This window comes from Macrotis lagotis, chromosome 1, assembly GCF_037893015.1.
Source record: "Macrotis lagotis isolate mMagLag1 chromosome 1, bilby.v1.9.chrom.fasta, whole genome shotgun sequence".
Classification (NCBI taxonomy): domain Eukaryota; kingdom Metazoa; phylum Chordata; class Mammalia; order Peramelemorphia; family Peramelidae; genus Macrotis; species Macrotis lagotis.
In genome coordinates, this window is record NC_133658.1 from 368,862,482 (window position 1) to 368,875,353 (window position 12,872).

The following is a 12,872-nucleotide window of genomic DNA, read 5'->3' on the forward strand; positions in this document are numbered from 1 at the left end:
ATCTGTTTTCTATTTAGCTAAATGAGTTTATTTGCTACTATTTATAGCAGGCTTTTGTGTATCTAATATTAAACAGGAAAGGAATAATAACTTCATATGCATATGTACATATATTATAAATATACATGTTCAGATACTTATAGTATGTGAATATATGGATAGATATACACACATGTATACCTTTAGATATAATGTTTCCTTATTAAAGGATAACAATCAGGAAAGTAACTTGAACATAATGATGGAATAATTTCCCCTAGACTAGCAATATGCAAGGGTAAAGGAGATTAATATAATTGTACTCTGGTACATTCTCTCCACAGGGAATAGAATAGCTAGGCTTGTGACTTCCTCACTTCTTTCCAGAATTAGTCTCTTTTGGAGAGTCTTATTGCCTCCCTGTGAGCTGAATTTAACAATGTGGGCAATCTATGGAGAGCACTTTACAAAACAAAAAGTACAATTCAAGGTAGAATCTGTTAGGGACAAAGATGTCCAAAGTGATCTAAAAAAATCTGGAGGCAAAGAACATTTTCTCTTTCTAAAACTTACTTTTTTTTTTTTACAAACAAAATCAAATTTCTTTCCTTCTTACTACTCCCCCCCATCACACACTCTTAGTGAAAAGGAAAAAAAAGCAAGACCTTTTTGACAAATGTGCATAGTTAAGGAAAGCAAATTCTGCATTCTGAGTCCATTGTCTCCCTGTTAAGAGGTGAGTAGCAACTATTAGCATTGCTTCTCTAGGGAATTATGATTGCTTGTTACAATGATCACAGTTAGTATATTTTTCAAAGTTGTCTTTCTCGTGTTGTTATCATGATATAAATTGTCCTTCTAGCTTTGCTTGCTTCATTCTTTATGAGGTCTTCCTAGATTTCTCTGAAAATTCCCCCTTCATCATTTCTTTCAAGATGATAGTAATCTACTACATTCTGATACCATGACTTTTTCAGCTATTTCCCAATTGATGGGCAGCTCATTAGTTTCTTTTCTTTTCTTTTATAAAATATTTATTTATTTATTTTTATTTTTTTATCCATCTACACATGTATATTTTTAAGTTACAAAATTTCCTTCCACCCTCCCTTCCCACCCCACCTCCTTAGTGGCAGTCAGGTTAGCATTATATATACATATTTTTGATAAACATGTTTACAGATTAGTCATTTTTGGTATAAGGAAATAGTATTCGGGGAAAGAGATACATAAGAGATAATTTTTATAAACTGTTCATCAGATTCTAAGGGATTGTGTTTTGTTTTCAGCTCCTTAGTTTCCAACTCTTTGCCACCATAAAGCTTCTATAAATATGCTTGTATTTATAGGTTTTTTAAAAAAATCTTATTTCTTTGGGATATAGGCCTTATAGTAGTACCAATGAATAAAAGAATTAAACACAGTTAAATAACTTTATTTATCTTTGTTCCAAATTGCTTTCCAGACTGGCTATACCAATTTTTTTGTCATTGTAATTCTTTAAAAAATTTTTAAAAACTTTTCATCCATTTGTACACGCATATTTCCAAGTTACAAAATTTCCCTCCATCCTTCCTTCCCACCCCCTCCCCTCAGTAGGGAATAGTCAGGTTGGCATTTTACATATTTATTTTGTTAAGCATATTTACAAATTAGTAATTTTTTTGCATGAGGAATTAGGATTAAGGGAAAGAGATACATAAGAGATAATTTTTATAAAGTGTTCATCAGATTCAGTAAGGGGTTTTTCTTTCTGTGTGTTTTGTTTTGTTTTGTTTTTCTTCCTCTGGTTGCAGATAATATAGACCACTACCAGGTTAATACAGTTGTCCTAGGTCTCTGGACCGTCAAGAGGAGCTGCTTCCATCAAGGTTGTTTAATCTTATAATATTGTTGATGCGTACATTGCTCTCTTGGCTCTCTTCCCTTCATTCAGCATCAGATCCCATAAGTCATTCCATGTTTCTCTAGAGTTTGACCATTTATGGTTTCTTATAGAACAATAACATTCCATAGTATTCATATACCATAACTTGTTTAGCCATTCCCCAGTTGATGGACATACCCTCAATTTCCAATTCTTTGCCACTACAAAGAGAGCTGCTATGAAAAGTTTGGAACATGTAGGATTTTCCCCATTTTTACAGTTTCTTATGGATATAGTCCTAGAATTGGAATTGCTGGGTCAAAGGGTATGAATGGCTTTATTGCTCTTTGGGCACAGTCTCATATTGCTCTCCAGAAAGATTGGATTCGTTCACAACTCCACTAGCAATGCATCAATGTCCCAATCCTCCCACAACCTTTCCAACACTGATCATCTTCCCTTTTTCCTCATCTAGGCTAATCTAAAAGGTATGAAACGATAGCTCATTATTGTTTTAGTTTGCATTTCTCTAATCAATAGTGCTTTGGAGCATTTTTATATGATTATATATAGTTTTAATTTCTTCATTTGAAAACTGTTCATATCCTTTGACCATTTATCAATTGTGGAATGACCTGTGTGTTCTTATAAATTTGATGCAATTCTCTATATATTTTAGAAATGAGACCTTTATCAGAACTCCTGATTGTATGTCTTTTCTCAAAGACCCTCCACTGTTTGTCATTTTCCATTTTTTTGTTAACTTTGTCAAAGTGATATGTTTCAGGTAGAATCTTAGAGTTAATTTAATATATATTTATCATGTTTCTTTTTAAAATATTGCTTTTTGGGTGCAGTTAGGTGTTGCAGTGGATAGAGTGCTGGCCCAGGAGTCAGGAGGACCTGAGTTCAAATTTGACCTCAGAAATTTAATAATTACCTAGCTGTGTGACCTTGGGCAAGTCACTTAATCCCACTGTCCTGCAAAAACTAATATATATATATATATATATATGTATATATATACATATATATATATATTGTTATTCATAACTTGGATTTCTTACTCAGAAAATTGCTTTTTCATTTAACTATTTGTCAACTGAGGAAATTATTTTTATTTTTATAAATTTGGGTCAGTTGTTTATATATGCTGTAAATGAGACCTTTATTAGAGAACTTGGTTTCAAGGATTTTCCTCAATTATTTGTTTACTTTTTTACTTTTTGCTGCATTGGTTTTGTTGGTGCAAAAACTTTTAAATTTTATGTAATTAAAATTTTCTAATTTACCTTCTGTAATGCTTTCTATTTCTTGCCTGGTCATAAACTTTCCCCCTATCCAAAGATCTGAAAGGAAATATTTTCCTTGCTCCTTTATTTTTTTAATGATGTCATTCTTTATGTCTAAGTCATATTTATTTGAGTTGGTATGAGATGCTTTTCTCTAGTCAGAGAACTTTTTCACCTGGGGTGATGGTGTAGGTGGAATAGGATGTGAATCAGGGAGAACTTTATGGAGAAGGTGGCATTTGTGCTGAGGTTTGAAAGGAAAAAGAGTTCCAAAGGGTGTAAATAATATTAGAGGTAAAGGGGAAGGTCTGTACAAGTGCACATAGGTGGAACATGGCAGAACAGATTAAATAAAGGATAGTAAGTAGTCCAATTTGGCTGGAACATAAAACTATGAAGTGTATTATGATAAACTCTGTCTCTGTCTCCATCTCTCCTTATCTCTCTCCCTTTCTCCCCCTCCCCACAACAAAAGAAAGGAATGGACAATAAGCAGATATAAAATTAATTTAACAAGTATTTCTTAGGCACTCACAAAGTGTTAGAAATTGTACTACATACTGAGAATACAAAGACAAAAGTGAAATGATCATTTCCCTAAAGGAACTTAACATTCCAGTGGAGGAGAGAAGATATATACCCACATGAAAAAAGACGCAAAGTGTGCTGAACAGATAAAAAGTAATTTGTAGTAAATTGTAGAACTCAGTTGACATGCGATCTCCTTCAGAACATCTTTCTTGATCCTACTAGATACTAGTTCCTTCTTCACAAAATAACATTGTATTTATGTATTTACTTGGTGTGTATGTGTAAAGGTATAAGTAAACCTACCTACACATGTGGATACACATGTATATGCACTGAGCTACATGTACACTGTGTGCATATATACATATATGATCTATATCTATGTCTGTATTATATAAAAATGTAAACTTTCTGAGAGTCCCTGTTGTATTTGTGTTTTAATAAATGCTTGCTGGTTGATTTGAATTGTGGGTGAAAACAATGATGCCACTTGGGAAATCAGGAAAAAACATTTTGTCAGAATGCAGCTCTTGAAGGAAACTAGGGAATCATAAAGGCAGATAGGAGGAGGAAGAACATCCCCAGCTTGGGGGGGGGTACCTCTGTAAAAATATAGAGATGGCAGAGGAGGTAGTATGTAGAGAGAATGGCAGCTAGGCCAGTTTACTAAAGCATAGGATATATGAAATGAAATAATACAGGATTTATCTAGATTGTTAAATGAGACATAATTTACACATCACACAGAGGACTTTATATTTTATTCTCAACTCAATAAGTCCAAAAAACTTTTAGAACTTATGGTCAGTGATGTGGTCAGACTTGTACTTTAGGAATGTCAATTTGGCAGTTGTGAAGATGATGGATTATAGAGCAGAGACTGGGGGCAGAGAGTACAAGAAAAAAACAGGACTAGTAGTGATTGATGAAACTATGTGTAGTCACTGGGCAATAAATGAAATGAACCAATCTGGATGTGCTACCCTATCAAGTTGTCCCATGCACGACTGGTGTATTCATAAGTGCAGGGCAGTCTTATTGCCAAATCGGTAGGTTTTTTACAAAGGGTTTGAGCTCCCTTTATTTATTCCTAAGTAAAGAACTTGGGAAATCAGTGTTTGTGAGTCACTCAGGTCAGTCTGCAGTTCAGCTAACCAGATCTAGGTTGGAACCTTCATATTCTTCATAGGATCCTATACAATCTAGACTTTAGGATCTAGAGTCATAGCATTTAGAGTTGTATATTTAAACCTATCTGCCTCAGTCCCCCCATTTGTAAAAATGAGTTGTAGAAAGAAATGACAAACTACTCCAGTATCTTTGTCAAGAAAACTCCTAATGGGGTCATGAAAAATGCCCAAACTGCAAAAAGGGAACTCAGAGGTCACTTCCTCATCTTACATCTGAGGAAACTGAGTCCCAAGGAGGACATGACCAAGGTCATGAAGTCATTAATAGGCATAATTTTCACCCAGATCATGAGAATTCAGAGCCAGTACTCTTTTCAGCATCCCAAACTGCTTCTGTCATGTCCTGAATAAGGAACAAAGGGTGTCAAGTTGCCACATCTCTTCTTTCTTTGTTTTAACATCTGTAAATAACTAGGCAACTTCCTTTTGAGCATCATCAATTTCTATCTTTCTTAAATTCAAAAAGACTGCTAAAGTGCATAATGTGAAATAAGGAATAAATGGGAGCTTGGAACTTGATTGTGGAGGGTCTTGAAAAGCAGGGAAGCAAGGAGTAATTGAACATTTTTGAGCAGCAGGTTAGTTAAGCTTGTCAGATGTACTCATTAGGAAGACTATTTTTTTTGACAGGAAAAAAAAGTCCTGACAGGAAGATATGCAAATGATGGGGTTACAAACAGGTTGGAACCTTTAGTTTAATAGAATTCTGCAACCTTCCTTTCTGAAGGAAAACCTGGCTGCTTCATTTTTGTCATTAATTATCCACTTTGTGGCATACCATGGGAACTTGATTAATTGATTGATTGCAACTGAATATTAATGAGTATAAATCTCAGAATCTCTGAGTCTTTCTTCATACCTCCATGTGTATTAATAGTAATACTGATAAATAAAATTTAAATTGTACATTTGTAAAGTGCTTTTATACAGTTTTTCATCTCTGAAACAACCCAGTGAGGTAAATTCTTTTATTATTTCCATTTTACAGATGAGGAAAATAAGGGTGAGTGATTAAGTGATTTACCTAGGTTATTAAAGTGTCTGAGATGGGATTTATGTTCAGGCCTTCTTGACTGCAGTTCCCTCAATTTTTGCATTAATCCAAGCTATTCATATATCTCACATTTATCCTGAATATACTTGGAGGAGTCTTAGAATCACAAATGACTAGAACTGGAAAGAATCTTAGAGATCAATTAACCCAGTACCCTTATTTTATAGATATTGGAGTGGTGGAAAGAACACTGAACTTGGAGTTTATATATTTAAGTTCAAGTCTGGACTCCCTCACTTATTAGCTGTGTGCCACTGGGATTAATTTTCCTCATCTATATAATGGGTTGGGGGGGGCTAGAAGACTGATAAAATCTCTGAAATCTAAAGATTAGAGAAATTGAATTCAATTGAGAAATTGAAAGAGTCCTACAACTGTATTTTGTAGCAGTTCTAGGATTTATACCTAGGTCTTTCAACCCCAAAGACTGCTCCTTTCCTTCTCTCATGCTATCTCTGGTAAGCATCTATTTCCTCCTAGAAAGTTGCAGTTAGAAATGTGAATATTGGCTTGGAGAAGATGGCTGTTCAGGTGAATGTTAAGACACCCTACCTCAACTGAGTTTTAGAACAGGTTTAGGTCATCTGGTTCATTCCCATACATGTATCAGCCATTCCCAGGATACACTTCAAATGAAACAGAAGGGTCCCACAAGTTAGCAAGTTGTTACTTGCTCATTCCCCCAAGAAAACCCTTTTCACCAACAATTACCACACCATCATAAACACTGAAGAGAGACATGATGTAAAAATGAAATTACTAAAAACATTTTTGGACTAACACTCGGCTTTATATAAACTCACAGACAATCCTATAAGGCACTCAAGCAGATTATAGGTTTCAGCAAAGCTGGAAAATTGCTGCTATTATATTGTTATTATTAACACCTTGTAATTAGCCCTAAGGAATCCCAAAGTTCTCTTTCGTGATTTGGCTTTAATGAAGGGAAATTGCTACCTTGGTGAGTTGGATGGCGCCCGCTCTGATTAACCTTAAGTATATAGGACTATTATTTTGAAAATGTTTGCTGTCATGTGAATATTAGCATTACATACAACTGGAAGGGTGATTGTGGGGGGTGGTTGTGAGAGAAAGAGGCCCTCTTTTTCTAGGGGAGGATGAGTCACAAACTGACTTCAGTTCTGGTCATTGCTTCAAAGATCAAGAATGGAAGAGTTGTTAGGTTGCCACCACCCCGAGCCAACAGACTCACAAGGATTCACTGGTGGTTCAGGAAAAGGGCTGCCTACTGTCTTACCTGCTGATTGCAGAGACTAGGATCTGGTAATTGTATGAAGTGAGATGGTTTATTGTCTCTAAGAGTAGCCCCATGGGAATGAGATCATGGGAGGGGGATTGGTTATACTTTGTGCCATAAAGACCATTTATTTGCCTGTTCCAGAGTTTTCTGTTGCTCTCATAGGTCTGCTCCCTTCTCCAGTGAAATGAAGCCAACATTAATAACAGATCCTTCCATCCATCTCTCAACCTCCCCTCCCACATACTGGACAGTCTGCTTTCATTACCCTCTCTGGGAAAACCATACATTAAAGCAAACTCATTTGATCTTATCTGTAATTAATTTGTATTTTGATAATAGAGAGGAGGAATTTTTACATGTGATGACTTACCTGTTCATTATTTTCTCTCTTTTGAACTCCTGTGACCGCTGAGGAACTCAAGCTGGAGCATGGCTGATTATGACATATCTCCCCACCCACCTCTTCAGGAAGGTAGAAGGTGTTGCCTCTCATACTTAGACTAATTGCTTTAAATAATGACTTTGTGCAAAATTAGTCATACATAATTGAAAAATTCTATAGATGAATACCAAAGTAACCTGAGATGATCAGTTTACATAGGAGATGGGAGCACACCTCCCTGGCTTAGGCCATTCTTGCAGCCTGTCTGGTCACTTGCCCCTGGCACTCCAGATGAATCTGTTCACCTTTCACCAGCTGAAGGTGAAAAGGCCTATTTGGCATTGAGAGCATTGTGCAACATCTCACCTGGAAAAGAACATTAAAAATACTGGGCTGACCAAGTCTCCTCTGTGCCAGACAAATGGCCCCTTGAAATCAGGGATTTCATGGTATTTGACATGATCTGAGTTTGTGTAGTTACACATATGAGTTGAACATCATTTTCATAGGATTTAGAATTGAAAGGAATTTTAGAGATCAATTAGTCTAACCTACTCTCTTTTGTAAATGGGGAAACTGAGACCAGAGAAGGTAAGTGACTGGTTCAAGGTCACACAGCTTACTAGACCCTCATCTAGGATCCATGTTCTAGTTCTCTAATTATGCAATGAGTGCTTAGGCCAGTTTACTTTGCCATCAAGAAAAAGTATAGAAGGCCAACTCATTGGGTGGATATAGAAAGATTGATAGAGCATAGACAAGATTCACACAGGTTAGGCAAGTGGGGATAGGCGACAATCTGTATTGTTGGAAAGAAACATTCATGTTTCTGAGTATCAGTATTCAGATGCAATGGTGTATTCTCATACTACTAGGGCCCATAACCTGCAAAGTGGCATCTAAGGCCAAGGGATCCATTATAAAAATTCAAATTTTGAGAATTTAAAAAATTTTGAGATGCTATCTACATCCAGAGAAAGAACTGATAAATAGATGTATATAATAGTTTTACACACACATAATTTACATGATAGTTTTGCATTTTCAGGTACAGCCATCTTTTTATAGTACTGTATTATGAATATGCTTATTTTATTTCATAAATTAAAAAATAAAATAAAAAAATGTTGGTTTGAAACTGTATAATTGTAGGAATTCTACCACGTTAATATATGAGAATGAATGGTTTAGACAACAATGAGAAAGAGTAGAGTCTGCCTTTAAGAGGTCTCCTGCCTCATTTGTGACTGTAGGCAAATCATTTAATCTGTCTGACTCCATTTCTTTAGTGTATAATGGGATAATAAGGCTCAACACCTACCTATCTCTCAGTGTCATATAAGAATTAATGAGTTAATGTTTATAAAGCACTTTGAGTTCACCCTATAAAAGCTTCTTCAGAAGTAGTTTATTAACATATTCATTCATCTTTTATAATTTGTGGGGGTGGTATGTGTATGTGTGTGTGTGTGTGTGTGTGTGTGTATGTGTCTGTCCATACAGAAACAAATGCATACTTCAAATATAGAATCAAGAGAACAAACTTAAAGAGATAATAATGATCACCAAGCCCACATCCTTGTTTTTACTGAACAGAGGCCTGAGGATCAGAGAGATTCTAACCTGGGTCCAAACCATAAGTTCTAAGCTCCATTTAAGTAGGTTTTAGACAAATGTGCCAGATAGAATATTTACAACATGGTAGGGGACGAATGAAACTAAATCATTGGCTTCTCTCTGGAAAACTGTAAGGGCTAGTCATATAAATGCTTTTAAATGGATTCCTGTTTCTGACCAGTTTCTCCTATATGTTGATTGGGGGAAATTCTCTTAATTCTTTCCAGTAAAAATATACTGCTTAACTTTAGAGTTGTGACTTCAAACAAAATAATTAAAAAACCCAAGCAACTGTTAGTTCTCTTTCTTGACTTACTTTTTACCTTTTCAATCTGAAACAATCTTATTTCTTTCTCGCCTTCCCTGTCTCAGCTTGTGAGCAAGGATATTGCTTATACCAAATTGAAACTTGGTGGCACAATAGGAGAATGGAGTTAGGGAGATTGGTTCAAATGTGCTCTCAGGTCAGAGTTCAAATGTAGCCTCTTATTAGCTGGTGACCCTGAACAAGTCACTTACCATGTTTGTATCAGTTTCTTCATTTATAAATTGGGGATAAATATCACACCCAAGAGGTGTTGTGAAGATAAAATTAGATATTTCTAAAGCATTTTATAAATAAATACTAGCTATTATCTAATCTGACTAAGAAGAAAGTAGGGAGAATAATAATTATTAAGGACACATTAAGTACCTATCATGTATTTTGCACTATCTTAGGCATTTGTAGTACAGGGGAAAAATAGGGAAATAATTCTAAGGGAGTTTATATTCTTCTGGAGGTATTAAAGATTTAACTATATGTTACAAGATAATTTAGTGGGGCAGAGGGCACTAGAAAGATGGGAAAGTAGTTCTTAGGTTAGAAAAGTCCTCTTGTAGGAGGTGACACCTGAGTTGAACTTTTGAGGAAACAAAAGATTCTAACAAACATAAGAAGACATTAAAAATTATAGGCATGGGATAAGTGAGTGCATGGAAAACAGGCAGCGATAGAATGCCAAGTTCAAGGAACTTTGAGTAGTTCAGTTAAGCTGGAGCATAAAGTGCAGAAAGAGGAGAATATCACATGAGTTTAGAAAGGTAGGTCAGAGTCACACCATGAAAGATTTTAAATTCCAAACTAATGGATTCGAATTTTCCCCTTCAGGCAAAAAGGAATAACCCAAGCTTCTTCAGTATCAGTGACAGGGTAAGACAGATGCTTCAGGAAGGTTATTTTGGGAACTAAATGGAGGATGGATTAGAAGGAGAGGATGCTTGAGACACAGAGATCACTCAGGAGGCTGCTACCTTAAATCTAAGCAAGAGAGGACGAGAGACTGAACAAGACTAGTAGATCTTAGGATGATTTCAAGAAATTTGTACCCAAGTTTCCTCTGAGCTCAACAACTGAACTACTTATTAATAATGTAGTTTCAAATTGAATTCAGGATTCCTGTAATGGGCTGTCCACCTATAAAATAAAAAGTTGAACTAGATGATCTCTAAGTACATTCCCAACTGTAAAATTTTGTGATCCTAACTTGTCCCCAGAATTTAGTACTACCATATACTGTATTGAGTAGTGCTCAGAAACATGTTAAGTCTAAATTTACATGGAGACAATTATGCCAAATAAAATAGAAATGTCTTATTAGGAGGCTAGTTTATTGAGGAGATTAGATTCACTGAGTAGTTCAACAGAACTCATTTAAACTTTCTAAATGATTCATTTACTTAACCACTAAATCATAATAATAGCTAACATTTATATAACACTTAGAAGATTTGCAAAGTGATATATGTATGTGTATATTCTAATCAGATTCTCACAAAAAGCCTCTGAAGTAGTCCTATTATTATTCCCATTTTAAAGATGAGGAAACTGAGATTGAGGGAACCCTGAAGATGAAATCACGATAAAGAACATATTCTCTCCAGGAAGACAGGTTACTTCTTTTGTAATATATTAGTGTCAAAAAATTCAGGAAATATGAAAAGTGAACATCATCCAAGGTTACCTTCAAGGGATAATACAGAAACCCAGTTCTATGGAACATCTTAGAAATGATTCAGCTTTGCTTAATAAAAAAAAAATCAGGTGATTTGGATGCTTAGAGGACGGTGTTTCTCTTATTTCAGATAGTTGAATATTCCCTTGGGGATTTTGAGAGAGAATATGCTGAGTAAATAAATTTATCAAAATATAACCTGATGTAAAATATTTTTCATCAGAAGTGCATTGAGATTGGAAACATAAGGTTTTAATTTAACTCTTGGTTTAGCTGTTTGGCTTCATTCATAATTTTGAGTTAGTTACTCAACCCTATTTGAGTTTTAGTTTGTCTATTCATCAAGTGAGGATAATAATTCTTGTCTACCTAACCTGAATTATGATTGTGATATATTAATAAGCACAAAGTGCTCTTTAATCTGGGAAGCACTATAAAATCTTGAGCTGTTATTATTAACAGTCATAGGGTCCTAATAAAGAAGTACTGAATGTTACAGCTCTGTTGTTGCTTCCTGAAGTTTCCCTCCCACTCCCATCCTTAAGAACCTTAATCTGCACTTGAGAAATGTTGTTATCTTGATGATGCCATCTGAAAAAAAAGTCTATGTGCAAGACAATGTGGCACCCAGAACACAGTCAAAAGGTACCAGTTACACTAATTAATTAACTAATTAATTAATTGGGCTGGCTCTTTATTCGGTGCCTACCATATGCAAGGCATTATGCGAGCCACTAGAGATAGAGATAAGATGAAAACCTTTCCCTACCCTCTGAGATTCAGTTTCCTCATGTGCCTGGGAGACTTCACTGGTTCTTCAACCTTGTAGTATTTTTAATTCTGACACTAGTAATAAGACTGAAGACTTAACTACTACTAATAAGAACAACTAACATTTAAATTGCATTTTATATCATTTCACTAAGACCATGCAACAACCCTGAGAAGAAGGAGCTATAAGGTATTATTATTCCTAATCTTACAGATGAGGAAACCGAGATTTATTGAGGGCCACATAATTAGCAAGTATCAGCAATAAAGTTTAAACCTAGTTTTTTTCCTAGTTCCAAGTTCAGTAAGTTATTCATTATATCATACAGCTAATCAATATACTCATATAACACTTTATGTCCATTTTTCTCTTTGATTCTCACAACAACCCTAACAGATAGGTGCTATTATTATCTGCAATTAGTCAGAAAGATTCATCTTTGTGAGTTCAAATCTGATCTCAGATTTATACTAGCTGTGTGATCCTGGACAAGTCATTTAACCCTGTTTGTTACTGCTTCTTCATTGTAAAATGAACTGGAGAAGGAGATGACAAACCACACCATCATCTTTGCCAAGAAAATTCCAGATGGAGTCTCATTGAGTTGGATAGGAATGAACAGAACCAAAAACATCTGCAATTTATAAAGAAGACAACTGAAACTCCAAAAAGTTAAATGACTTGCTTAGGGTCACATAGCTAATATGTGCTCTAGGCAGGATTTAAACCCAGATACTAAGTATACAAAGACAAAAAGAAAATGTCTGCCCTCAAGAAACTTACATTCTACTAGGGGGATATGATTCTTTTTAGATAACTAAAGGTAATTTAAGAATGGAGAAAACACCAGAAAGTGATGGGGCTCAGAAGAGGAGATATTTTTCTGGATTAAAAGTATATGATCTGGCTCCCAGAAATTTTTGTGGGAGATAG

General features: G+C 35.2%; 1 long non-coding RNA gene across 3 annotated transcripts in view; it reads left to right on the plus strand.

Moving 5' to 3' along the window:
• LOC141517983 (uncharacterized) overlaps nucleotides 1-12,872 on the plus strand; it is a 202,843-nt gene that overhangs the window by 92,465 nt on the left and 97,506 nt on the right. For 2 of the 3 annotated variants that reach the window (XR_012477043.1, XR_012477041.1), the window contains exon 3: nucleotides 7,597-7,653. This is a non-coding gene — a long non-coding RNA (uncharacterized LOC141517983). The remainder of the gene's footprint in view (nucleotides 1-7,596; nucleotides 7,654-12,872) is intronic. The other variant, XR_012477042.1, reaches the window with a different exon arrangement.